The sequence below is a fragment of the Sciurus carolinensis genome, chromosome 4 (assembly GCF_902686445.1).
Source record: "Sciurus carolinensis chromosome 4, mSciCar1.2, whole genome shotgun sequence".
Taxonomy (NCBI): Eukaryota; Metazoa; Chordata; class Mammalia; order Rodentia; family Sciuridae; genus Sciurus; species Sciurus carolinensis.
In genome coordinates this window covers 137,398,633-137,409,516 of record NC_062216.1, presented here as the reverse complement: position 1 = coordinate 137,409,516, position 10,884 = coordinate 137,398,633, and the positions used below count along the sequence as shown (strand labels likewise).

The 10,884-nt window shown below is 40.4% G+C and overlaps 1 pseudogene; it reads left to right on the top strand.

The window, feature by feature from the left end:
* Nucleotides 1-6,675: 6,675 nt before the first annotated feature.
* On the top strand, nucleotides 6,676-7,845 carry LOC124983301 (heterogeneous nuclear ribonucleoprotein F-like; annotated as a pseudogene).
* Nucleotides 7,846-10,884: the final 3,039 nt, after the last annotated feature.

Below are 10,884 nucleotides of genomic sequence, written 5' to 3'. Positions count from 1 at the left end.
TAATGAGGTACTCAACTACTGAGCCACATGTCCAGTCCTTTTTTATTTTTTGTTTTGAGACAGGGTTTCACTAAGTTGCTCTTTTTCAACATCAAAATTCTTTTTCATCAGGGCTAGACAGGTAACTCAGTGGTAGAGTGCCTGTTTTGCATGAGTAAAACCCTGAGTTTAATCCCCAGCACTAGAGAGAGAGAGAGAGAGAGAAAGAGAGAGAGAGAGAGAGAAGGAGGAGGAGGAGGAGGGGGAGGGAGAGGGGGAGGGGAGGGGAGGGGAGACAGAGAAGAGAATTTTTTTCTTCAGTGATTAGGATTTGCTTAAAATCATCGTGCCTGTTGGACTGGGGTTGTGTCTCCGTGGTAGAGTGCTAGCCTAGCATGTGTGAGACCCTAGGTCCTAGGTTCAATCCTCAGCACCACATATAAATAAAATAAAGGATATTGTGTCCACTACAACAAAAAACAAACATTAAAAAAAAAAATCATTGTGCCCAATATTACATGTGTTTGCTGAATGAATGAATGAATGGATGGATGTGCCTGAGTTATTTATAAATGGATTCTACTATAATGTCATGTTCAACAGTGTGGAGAGATGGTGGGAAAGGGTGAGGAAATGGGTGTAAGAATACACCTCAGTTTAGGAACCTGACTTTCTCATGTTGTATTCTGATATTAAGGCAGTTAAAAGCTCCTACAAAAAGAGAACCTTTGGCAAGCTGGTGGTTTTTTTGTTTGGTTTTGTTTTTTAATTTCTATACTGGTGCATCCTGATGCAGGGTGCAAAATCATTCCTATGCTGAGGGCTGACATCAGATTGCATACAGGAGACCATACAGATTTTCAGTGGGGATTTCCTCTGTAGGCCACCTTCCTGTGATAAATGACAATGGAGAAAGACAAATGAAGCCTGGCACTGGGCAAGCTGTTCTCTGAGAATAACTGCTCTCCAGGTATTGTCAGTGAGAATTCCTGGTGAGGGGAAATGGATGGTGTTCAAGGGAATTAAAAAACACACAGAGGAATGCGTATCGCTGAGGGTACTGTGGGTGAGGAAGAGTCGATAGCAGATGGAGGGACGGTTAGAAATGTGAGATTTTATAGAGAAAATCTTTGTCGCTCTAATTAGAGGCAGAATATGGATTCAGCTCAGAAAGCAGATCTGAAACACTTGCCACTCTATTTCGCTATTCATGCATTTCACATGATTTAGCTTATCAGCAGGCAGAAACCCTGGTTAGGATGACGCTAATTAGAATGTCGGTACTCACACCTAGTGGACCATTTCTGAGCTTTGCATCTCAAGTAGTGAATGGAAAAGGGAATTTTAATGATGTCCTATTAAGGCAACTAAATAGTGCGACAGATAGTTCTCGGTTACTTGGCTGGCATTGTTAAGAAAATGATTTGTTCTAGTGAATTCTAGTTCTTTAACAATTGGGGGTTATTGTTGGTTCTCAAAGGACCACTGATTCAGATACCTCTTTGGATGAATGTAGGGGAAAAAGTAAGAGGTTTTGGTTTTTCTTTTTTGGCTTGCATACAAAAGAGATCATTTTATTCCTCTCTTTGATATTTTTTCCCCTTATGATAATTATTTTGAACTAATTTTCTCCCACCATATCCCAAATTAGGAGTAACTGTGAAAACGTATATTCAGAGAAGTGGTGAGCCAAAATTCCTACATTAGTAAATTTAGTATAAGAATACATGAATACTGTCAGAAAGTAGTCATTTAAAAAACTTGCTGCCATTTCACACCAAAAATGTTGGTCCAAGTTTAGACTGACCCTAGAGATGCAGGGCTTGTGGGATCTGGGTCTTAGGGCTTGTCTGAGCCAGACACTGACACTTCCAGTCCCCCATGCAGCCTAAGGTAAGCTGAGGGTTTACCTTAGGCTGAGCCCATGTTAACCCTTTAGATTACTACCTCCAACCTGATTATCAGACCTGATAATCAGACTTGAGGCCTGATTCTGTGAGTAGGCCATATGCTGGAACTCACTCTGATAGGACTTAATATTGGAGAAGTAGGGCTGTGGGTAAAGGATGCAATCCACACTATGCCATGGTCTTCACTGAGTAGCTAACACTGCTTGCTGTTTGTACTAGTTCCTTTGCCCATGATGTTTCCCTCCTTTTTGTTGGTTTCCTGTGCCTTTCAACATCAAGCCTTCCATCCCAATCATAATGGTGATGCCCTTCTGAAACCAGTAGGGCCCTAGGTTGGCAGGAGAGCTGCAGATTTTGCTCCAGTTAATGAGGATTTGAAAGCAATTTCCTTTACTTTCACCGATGGCTGAGTCATCTCTTCTCTTAGGATCTATGCCTGTCGTCAGAGCTTTTAATCTATCATCCTTCTCTTCTACTTCTCTGGCTTCTTCCTTTAGACCTACAAATGTGTTTAGATTTCCTTTAGAATTAACCCAAACATTTATTTCTGTATGTGTCTATGTTTTTATCTCTCTCTTCCTTTTCTCAACGTAATATCTTACTGAACTGTGGCCAGAACTCGGGAGTCCAGCTACACTCATCACCATATTTCATCACCCATGTCTTCTTGACCTTTGCAATCTGTCTTCTACCATTTATGTTGTTCTGAAATGGTTTCCATCAAGGTAGCTAGTGACTCTTTTTCACCCCTCTTTGGTACTGTGGTTTGAATCCAGAGGTGCTGTACCACTGAGCATCACCAGACCTTTTAATTTTTACTTTGAGACAAGGTCTTGCTAAGTTGCTTAGGGACTTGCTAAATTGCTGAAGCTGGTCTTGAATTTGTGATCATCCTGCCTCAGCTTCCCAAGTCACTGGGATTACAGGTGTGCTGACTCTTTTAATTAAAATTTTTTATTATGGGAAATGTCAAAAATATGTAAAAGTAGAAATAAAAGTATCCTTCAAACTGAATTTCTGATGATTGCTTTATAATACTTTAAAAAAATCATCACTCATAGTTACTAGTTACCCTAATGCCTAGTAACTATAAAGATTGAACTGTATGTTACCAGAGAAAGACATTAAATATATCTATATCTGTATCTATCACCATAGTACACATAATTCCTTGATGTAATATAATTCTCAATCATATTCAAGTTTTTCTGATACTAATTATCTTGTTTTATTTTTTGTTTGGTGCTGGTGATTGAGCCCAGGGCTTTATGCATGCTAAGTATGTGCTATATCACTAAGCTATACTCCCAGCCCCCTAGTTATCTTTTAATTGTCCAAAATGATCTTTTGTCTTGATTACTTTGATTTGTTTTAACAGTCTCTGTAGACCATTTTAGTATTAGTCATATTAAATTCTAGATATAGGAGTATCTTTGCCTTTTCTCTCATTGGAGTTGCTTTTCCTTTTCTTAGGTGTGGGTTAAGGTACAAGCATGGTCATCTCAGATATCTTTTCCAAAGGATGTAACATCTCAAGGAAACCTTTCTCATCTGTCTTCACCTAGCCAGTCCCAATCCAAATGTTTCTCTCCTTTGGTTCCCATTATTGTTTAGAGGTTCTTGAAATATTTCCCATTGGACAGTAAGCTCGCATTCATACTTGTACCCTAATGCCTAGTTGAATATTTGAACCACTTAATTTTTAACATCACTATTACCGATACTGAAGAGTTATTGAGTGCTTACTATGTGCTAGGTACTATGCTAAGTGCTCTACAATGCTTTATTTCCTTTAATCCTGATAACTGTAAATGAAGCCCTTTTGTCATTTTTGCTGTACAGATGAAGAAGCTGAGGCTTAATGAAGTCATCTCTTGAACAAGGTAAGCAGTGGCACACTGTAGAGAGATTGTATGGCAGAGAGGACAGAATGCAGGGCAGAGCTAAAATTAGATGACCGAGGTTTGAGTTCCTGGCCTACTGCTCTTGACTGTAAGATTAGGGACAAACCTTGTTAAACTACCTGGGCCTCCACTTCCCTATTTGTCACATGAGGATTGAAAAGAATCCAAAAGATCTAAATGGGATAATGCATTTGTAACACTTAGAAACTGTGGAGTTTGTGGGAAATCATGCATAACCTTTCCACTATAATTCACGGTTCTCATTTGGGTATTACTGCCTTCCATTCTTTTCCCTCTCCTTTAGTCATATGATGCACATGGCTGAAATCATAGCATGCTTTCAATTTTATGGCCTACTCTTCCAGTTATGAAGATTTTATGTTGCCGTAAGTTTCTTCTTTTTTATTGTTAAGTATATCACACATAGGAGAGTATATGAAATGTACAAATGTACATTTTAAAGAATAGTCAGAAAATGAAAAGTTATGTATATGCTAATCAGGTCAAAATATTGTCAAACTTCAGAAACATCTCTGCATCCCTTCCTGATTGCATCCTCCTTTTATTCTTCCTTCAAGAGCAAATGCTTTACCAGTTCTGCTTACTGTGATATTCTGTGCAGCTGTATCACCTACACATGTATCCTTCAACAACATATTGTTTAATTTTAAAAAGCTGAGTAGTAAGCAGAAACCTAGCAGGTAAGGAAGAGGCAATCTTAACCACTATTAGATGGAAACTTCCAAGAAAACCTAGCTGGTACTGAGTCACAGGTCAGAGCCTTTCCCCAGCTTTTCTCAAAGTTTTCAAGATCCATTTTGGCGGAGTCAGGGTCATGGTCATGAATACCAAGAAACGGGGTTTGTCATAGCGGGGGAGTCTAGCAGGTGTGCAGAGGAGCCAGGTGCTGGTTGCTCAGTAGTAATGGGGGAAAGGCTGCCCTGTATTTTCTGCATATGAGCTCGCTAGGTATAGCGAACTTTCAGGCACAGGTCAAAGCAAAATGTTTCACCAGAGAGAAAGGGTTATTCTCAGCTGAACCAAGTCAGGCTGTGAGGAGAAATGTCTGCACATGGCTTAAATAAACTAGGTACCTATGAAAATCTGGACTGGACTCTACTTGGTCCTCCAGTCCTTAGGCAAGCTGATGGCAAAAAGGTAGAAGGATCTCACTAGTGATATCCTCAATGACAGTCTTTCAAGTAGGGCTCTTCTATACTTGTATAGCTGTGGTCTTCGAATCTTCCTTCACTTCTCTCAGGGGATTCCATTCTCCTCTTTCTTGACTTACTTCCTTATTTTGGTGGAACATATTCATTGGTTTGCCTTAATGACAGGTTAGTAGAGATAGATTTTTTTTTTTTTTTTTTGAGACTGTGAATGTCTGAAAATGCCTATATTCCACCTTCTTGCTTGTTTGATTCATTGAATATAGAATTCTGGGCTGGGCATCAATGAAGCTACTTCTCCACTATCATCTAGATTCTAATGTAGCTCTGAAGATGTTCCAAGTTCTTTTAGTTTCATATTCTTACAACCACCACTTTTTCCTCCTCTTCCTTTTCTCTCTATAAATTAGAGAATCTTCTCTTTTTCCCTAATATTTTGAAAATTCACTATAATATGCATCGCTCTGGGTTTATTTTCATCCTTTGTACCAGTAGTTAGTGGATCCTTTCAATATCAGTTTGAATTTTTCTAAATTATTTCATTTATAATTACTTCCTCTTTGTTTTCTCTGTTTTTGGAATTTCTACTACTTAAGCTGTGGGCTTTCTGGATTGGCTCTCATCTTCTTTCTCCTATTTTTCCTGTCTGTTGCTGTGTATGGGTGTGTGGCAACTTACAGGAAATTTCTTCAACACCTACTGTCCTTTTTTTTTTGCTTTTGGAATCAAATTTTTAATTTGAAAGCATTCTATTTATTCTCTGAAAGTCCCCCTTAAAAATAGTAACCTATTTTTGTTTTATGAATGCAATATTTTCTTTGATTAATAACCTATTGTTTGATACATAATTTTTGATCCTTTTTGCTTAGTCTTTCTTTTTACTAAGTTGTTTTTCTACTTTCTGCTCTGGGTCTCTATAGTCTACATTCAATTGAGCATGTTTTCATGGGTTTAAGGGAATTTGTATTTCCTATTCTGATCACTGTCTAGTGTTTTAAGATTGGCAATCAGTATTGGCATGATTACAGGAAATATTCACTCCCCAAAATTCTTGGATTTATAACAATATTTATTGCAGAGTTAATAGACAGAATCTCTTGAAATTTGAAAGGTACATACCTTTTGATTAAGAACTCAGCATTAGAGAAATGCAAATTAAAACTTCATAGAGACCTTTGTCCCTGGATCTTGGCCTTGCTTCCTGCCAAAACAGGGCCTCGCCCCTGGGGTTCCGACTCTAATAGAAAGCATTTGCTCCAGCAACTTGAACTTCCTTTTCAGGTTAAGAACCAAAAGATGCACCTGGACTTTCCCCGGAGCCTTCTGAGTTTTTAAGTGTCGGGTGGAATTTGGGGTTCTCTGGCCTGGAGCTGTGCTTGCTTGATGAAAGAAGAAATCAGGGCTGGGGAGATAGCTCAGTCGGTAGAGTGCTTGCCTTGTAAGCACAAGGCCCTGGGTTCGATCCCCAGCAACACCCCCCCCCAAAACAAAACAAAACAAAACCTTATACTTCATTATGATGAGTATTGCCAATGCAGCTCAATGTAGCTCTGACCAGTGAGATGTAAACAGATAAAGAAGAAATCAGCCCTGTCTTCCTCAGTGGACAATTTGTTACCTACTTTGAGTGTCTTCCACTGAAAGCATCCATTGTTCCTTGAGTCACAGAAACCTGTGCCCAAGCTTGTCTGACATTTACCATGACACGTGTCCATGATGCTGGGCCCTGAGGGAGGTGAAGGTTTTGTCCTGCCCTGGTCCTGCTCAATTGAGGACATGCAGATCTTTCTCTCCGACTGCACGACTCACAATGGGGTTGCAGGTGTCCGTTTCATTTACCCTAGAGAAGGCAGGCAGAGTGGTGAAGCTTTTGTTGAACTTTAGTCAGAAGATGTTGTAAAAATGGCCCTGAAAAAAGACAGGGAAAGCATGGGACACCGGTACATGGAGGTGTTCAAGTCACACAGACCCGAGATGGATTGGGTATTGAAGCACAGTGGTCCAAACAGCGCCGATACTGCCAATGACGTCTTTGTGTCGCTTTGGGGACTCCCGTTTGGATGCACAAAGGAAGAAATCGTTCAGTTCTTTTCAGGGTTGGAAATTGTGCCAAATGGGATCACATTGCCTGTGGAGCCCAAGGGTAAGATTACAGGGGAGGCCCTCGTGCAGTTTGCCTCACAGGAATTAGCTGAAAAGGCTCTAGGGAAGCACAAGGAGAGAGTAGGGCAGAGGTATATGGAAGTGTTTAAGAGCAGTCAGGAGGAGGTTAGGTCATACTCTGATCCACCTCTGAAGTTCATGTCTGTGCAGCACCAGGGCCCTATGACGGGCCAGGCACAGCCCAGAGCTACACTGGCATCATGAAGCAGACGGGCCTGGAGAGAATGAGGTCTGGTGCCTACAGTGCAGGCTATGGGGGCTCTGAGGAGTACAGTAGCCTGAGTGATGGCTGCGGCTTTACCACTGACCAGTTACTGTCTCTCAGGAAGGTATGACCGTAGATAAGGAGATGGTGAATTCACAGTGCAGAGCACCACTGGCCACTGTTTCCACATGAGGGGTCTGCCCTATGAAGCAACCAATAACATTTACAGCTTCTCTCCACTTAACCCTGTGGGAGTCCATACTGAGATTGACCTTGATGGTAGAATGACCGGCGAAGCAGATGTTGTGTTTTCCACCCATGAAGAAGCTGTGGCAGCTACGTCAAAAGACAGGGCCAACATGCAGCACAGATTTATAAAACTCTTCCTGAATTCAGCAACAGGGGCCAGCAATGGGGCTTTTAGCAGCCGGGTGATGCAGGGCATGGGGGTGTCAGTGAGTGGCTGTTATGGAGCTGGCTATAACGGTCAGAATAGCATGGGTGGATATGACTAGTTTTGTAGTGACATTTGAGTTATTTCAGTCAAGTTTTCACAGGCAGCCAACAAGCAGTGAAAGCAATTTAAAACTAGAGGAAGCAGTGGGACCCATTTTGCACCATGAGTTTGTGAAATCTGGATTAAAAAATTACCTCTTCAGTGTTTTCTCATGCAAACTTTTCTTCTAGCATGTGATATTGAGTAAACTACAAACTATTTTCTTCCACTTTTCTTTGCTTAACATTTTGGTAGTATACTTCAGAGTGATGTTATCTGAGTTAAAGTAGTTTTAAGTATGTTAAATGTGGATTTTTTACACACCACCACAGTGAACACATTGGGGAGATGTACTTTTTTGGAGAACTCAAAGGTGCTAGATCCCTAATTCCAAGAGAAACATTTCGTATGTTTGTTCTATTTTTTTCCTTCTTCATTTAAAATTTTTAGGTAAGATTAAGCTTTTTAAAATTAGTTTTGAGAACTGAGACACAATATTAATGCTGTAGGAATTGGTGAGGCCTTGACTTAAAGCTTTTTTTGTATTGTGATTTCCTTTTGGGTGTACTTTGCTAAGTGAAACTTATTAAATTTTTTGTTAACTAAATTTTTTTCTTAAAGACTTTTTCACACACACACACACACACACACACAAAGCTTCATAGACAGTTTTCTGACAAGAAGGAAGAAATGGACAAGATTTACCTTCTCACTTTAACTAAAAAACTGGATAAAATATACATGAAATAACAGTTCTCAGACATTGGATAATAGGCAGTACAGAGACATCTTCCTGAGAGAAGGAAAATGAACAAGATTAACTCTCTGGCTATACCAGTATGGAGGCAGTTTCAGAGCCATAGTAGAGGGAGGGGAACCCAAGTAGAACCTGACACTCAGTCAAATGGGAAGGTAGAGTCTGGGGTTTGAGAGGCTAAGATGGCAAGTATTTGTAGGTCAGAGTACCATAAAAGAATGGAGTTGCAGAGAGGGAGGAAGAGAAGATGGAGATATATGGGAGAGAGAGAGGGTAGGGTGCAGGAGAACTTCAGCACACAAGTACATATTGCAGAGGGGTCCTCTTGAGGCTGACTGAGTATTGATTAGTGCATGTGTTTCTCTGAAATCATGAAAACAACCATCAGAGCAGAATAGGATCAATGACTAGAGCTCTAGCAAGATTGGGGATAGGTCAAGTTCCCACCAGATATACTGGTAAGTCCTTCTATACAGAACACATTGAGTGGAAGCCTTCAGAGAGTGTTGCCTTAATCCTTGACTAATGACGGCTCTGAATACACCGGAAAAAAGCTGAAGAGTAAACCTTGAAAGCATCTCACTATCTGCATGCCAGGAAAGTTTTCAAGTTTATTTAAAGGAATACAACAATCTCCAAAGATAAGGAAGTAGGAGAAAGGCATCTATTATAAATGTACACTCCATATGTTCAAGAAGGTAGAAGAAAATAAGTGTGTTGAGAAATGGAAGATATATATTCATACTTAAGACCCAAAAGGAACTTCTAAAGATGAAAATGCTATATCTGAAATGAAAAGAGACTGGGAAGAGGTAACAGTGGATGAGGTGCTACAGAAGAAAAGATCAGTGTATTTCCAGACAGTAATAGAAACTATCCAAAAGAAAGTACAGGCAGCAAGAAGCCTAAGTGACACCAAACAAGCTTCATGCACTGGGGGGATAGTATTTATCAGTCTAAACTATATGTAACTGGACTTCCAGAAAAAGAGAAGGGAGAGAAAAATATTTGAAAAAAAAATGAAGGTCCTAAACTTTCCAAATTGGATGAAATTATAAACCTACTGATCTAAGAAGCATGACAAATTCCAAACATAGGAAACATGAATAAACTCATACCAACTCATAATAAAATTGCTGAAAACTAGTGGCAATGAGAGAAAAAAAAAAAACCTTAAAAGCAGTCAGAAAAAAGTGGGGGAGGACATAGAGAAGGAACAAAGAAGGAGGGCAATCACAGAGTACTTGGAAAGGGGGACACTTGACCAAAACTGGACAGGAGCTGGCCTGAGGTGCCACACGTAGATGACACTCGGAGCCCAGGCTGTGTACAGTCATTGGAGGGAGCTTAGGAAATTTCAGTGTGGGGATTCTAGTACCCATGAACTATGTTGGGCCAGGGCCAGGTTTGGCGTGTGTGGATGTCTGCTGTCTCCAGAGGGTTCCAGATGCCCAATACAGAACATTTCAAGGAAGGTGCTCCAAAGCACAAGGATACCTGAGGGGCATGACTCAGGACAATGCTCCACTTGCCCTGGTCTGAGGCTGTGTCTGCTGCTCACTTCTTTCCTGTTGCAGGGAAATAGCCAGAGTCACAGTATGAAGATGGTAGAGGTTCCATCAGCCTGAGGGACAGCCTGCGGCAGCCCTTCTCCAGCTCCCACTGTCGTCCTCTACTGACTGCATGGGATGCAGGTGGAGGAAGTAAACTTGTATTCTGTTGAGCCAGCAAGTTTGGGATGTGTCTGTTACATCAGCTACCTAATAACACCCCTGACTAATCATTCCCCTTCCTCCATATTTTAGTTCCTTATGAACTTGAATAACCTCCGGAGTGGCGAACGTCACTGCAGTGACTTTTCACTGCACACTCCTTTGATTTTCCTCCTTCAGTCCGATGCAGTATGATTTTGCTACTTCATGAAGTTTGCAATATTTCTGTCTGCTGATGGTACTTTGTTCTATTTTCTTTATGTAATCCAAGTCATTTTTGGAATTTGGGTTAAGAGAATAATTAAATTTGTGTGCTTAATCCACCATCTTGAACCAATCTTCCTGTCACTGTATTTAAATTTCAATTTTTGGATTCCTAGTAAGACGGAATAATTTCCCATATGTTTGTTTACTAATTATTTCCTACTTTGTGAATTTGTTGCTCGTGTCCTTTGCTTCTTTATTCATTGTAACATTCATTTTTTTTAAGTTAAAAATTCCTGCTTGGCTGCACTCAAACTTATTATTAATTCCAGAACATGGCCTGTGCATTCCTGTTTCTCCGTATTTGCTCATGGTGGTTCATGCT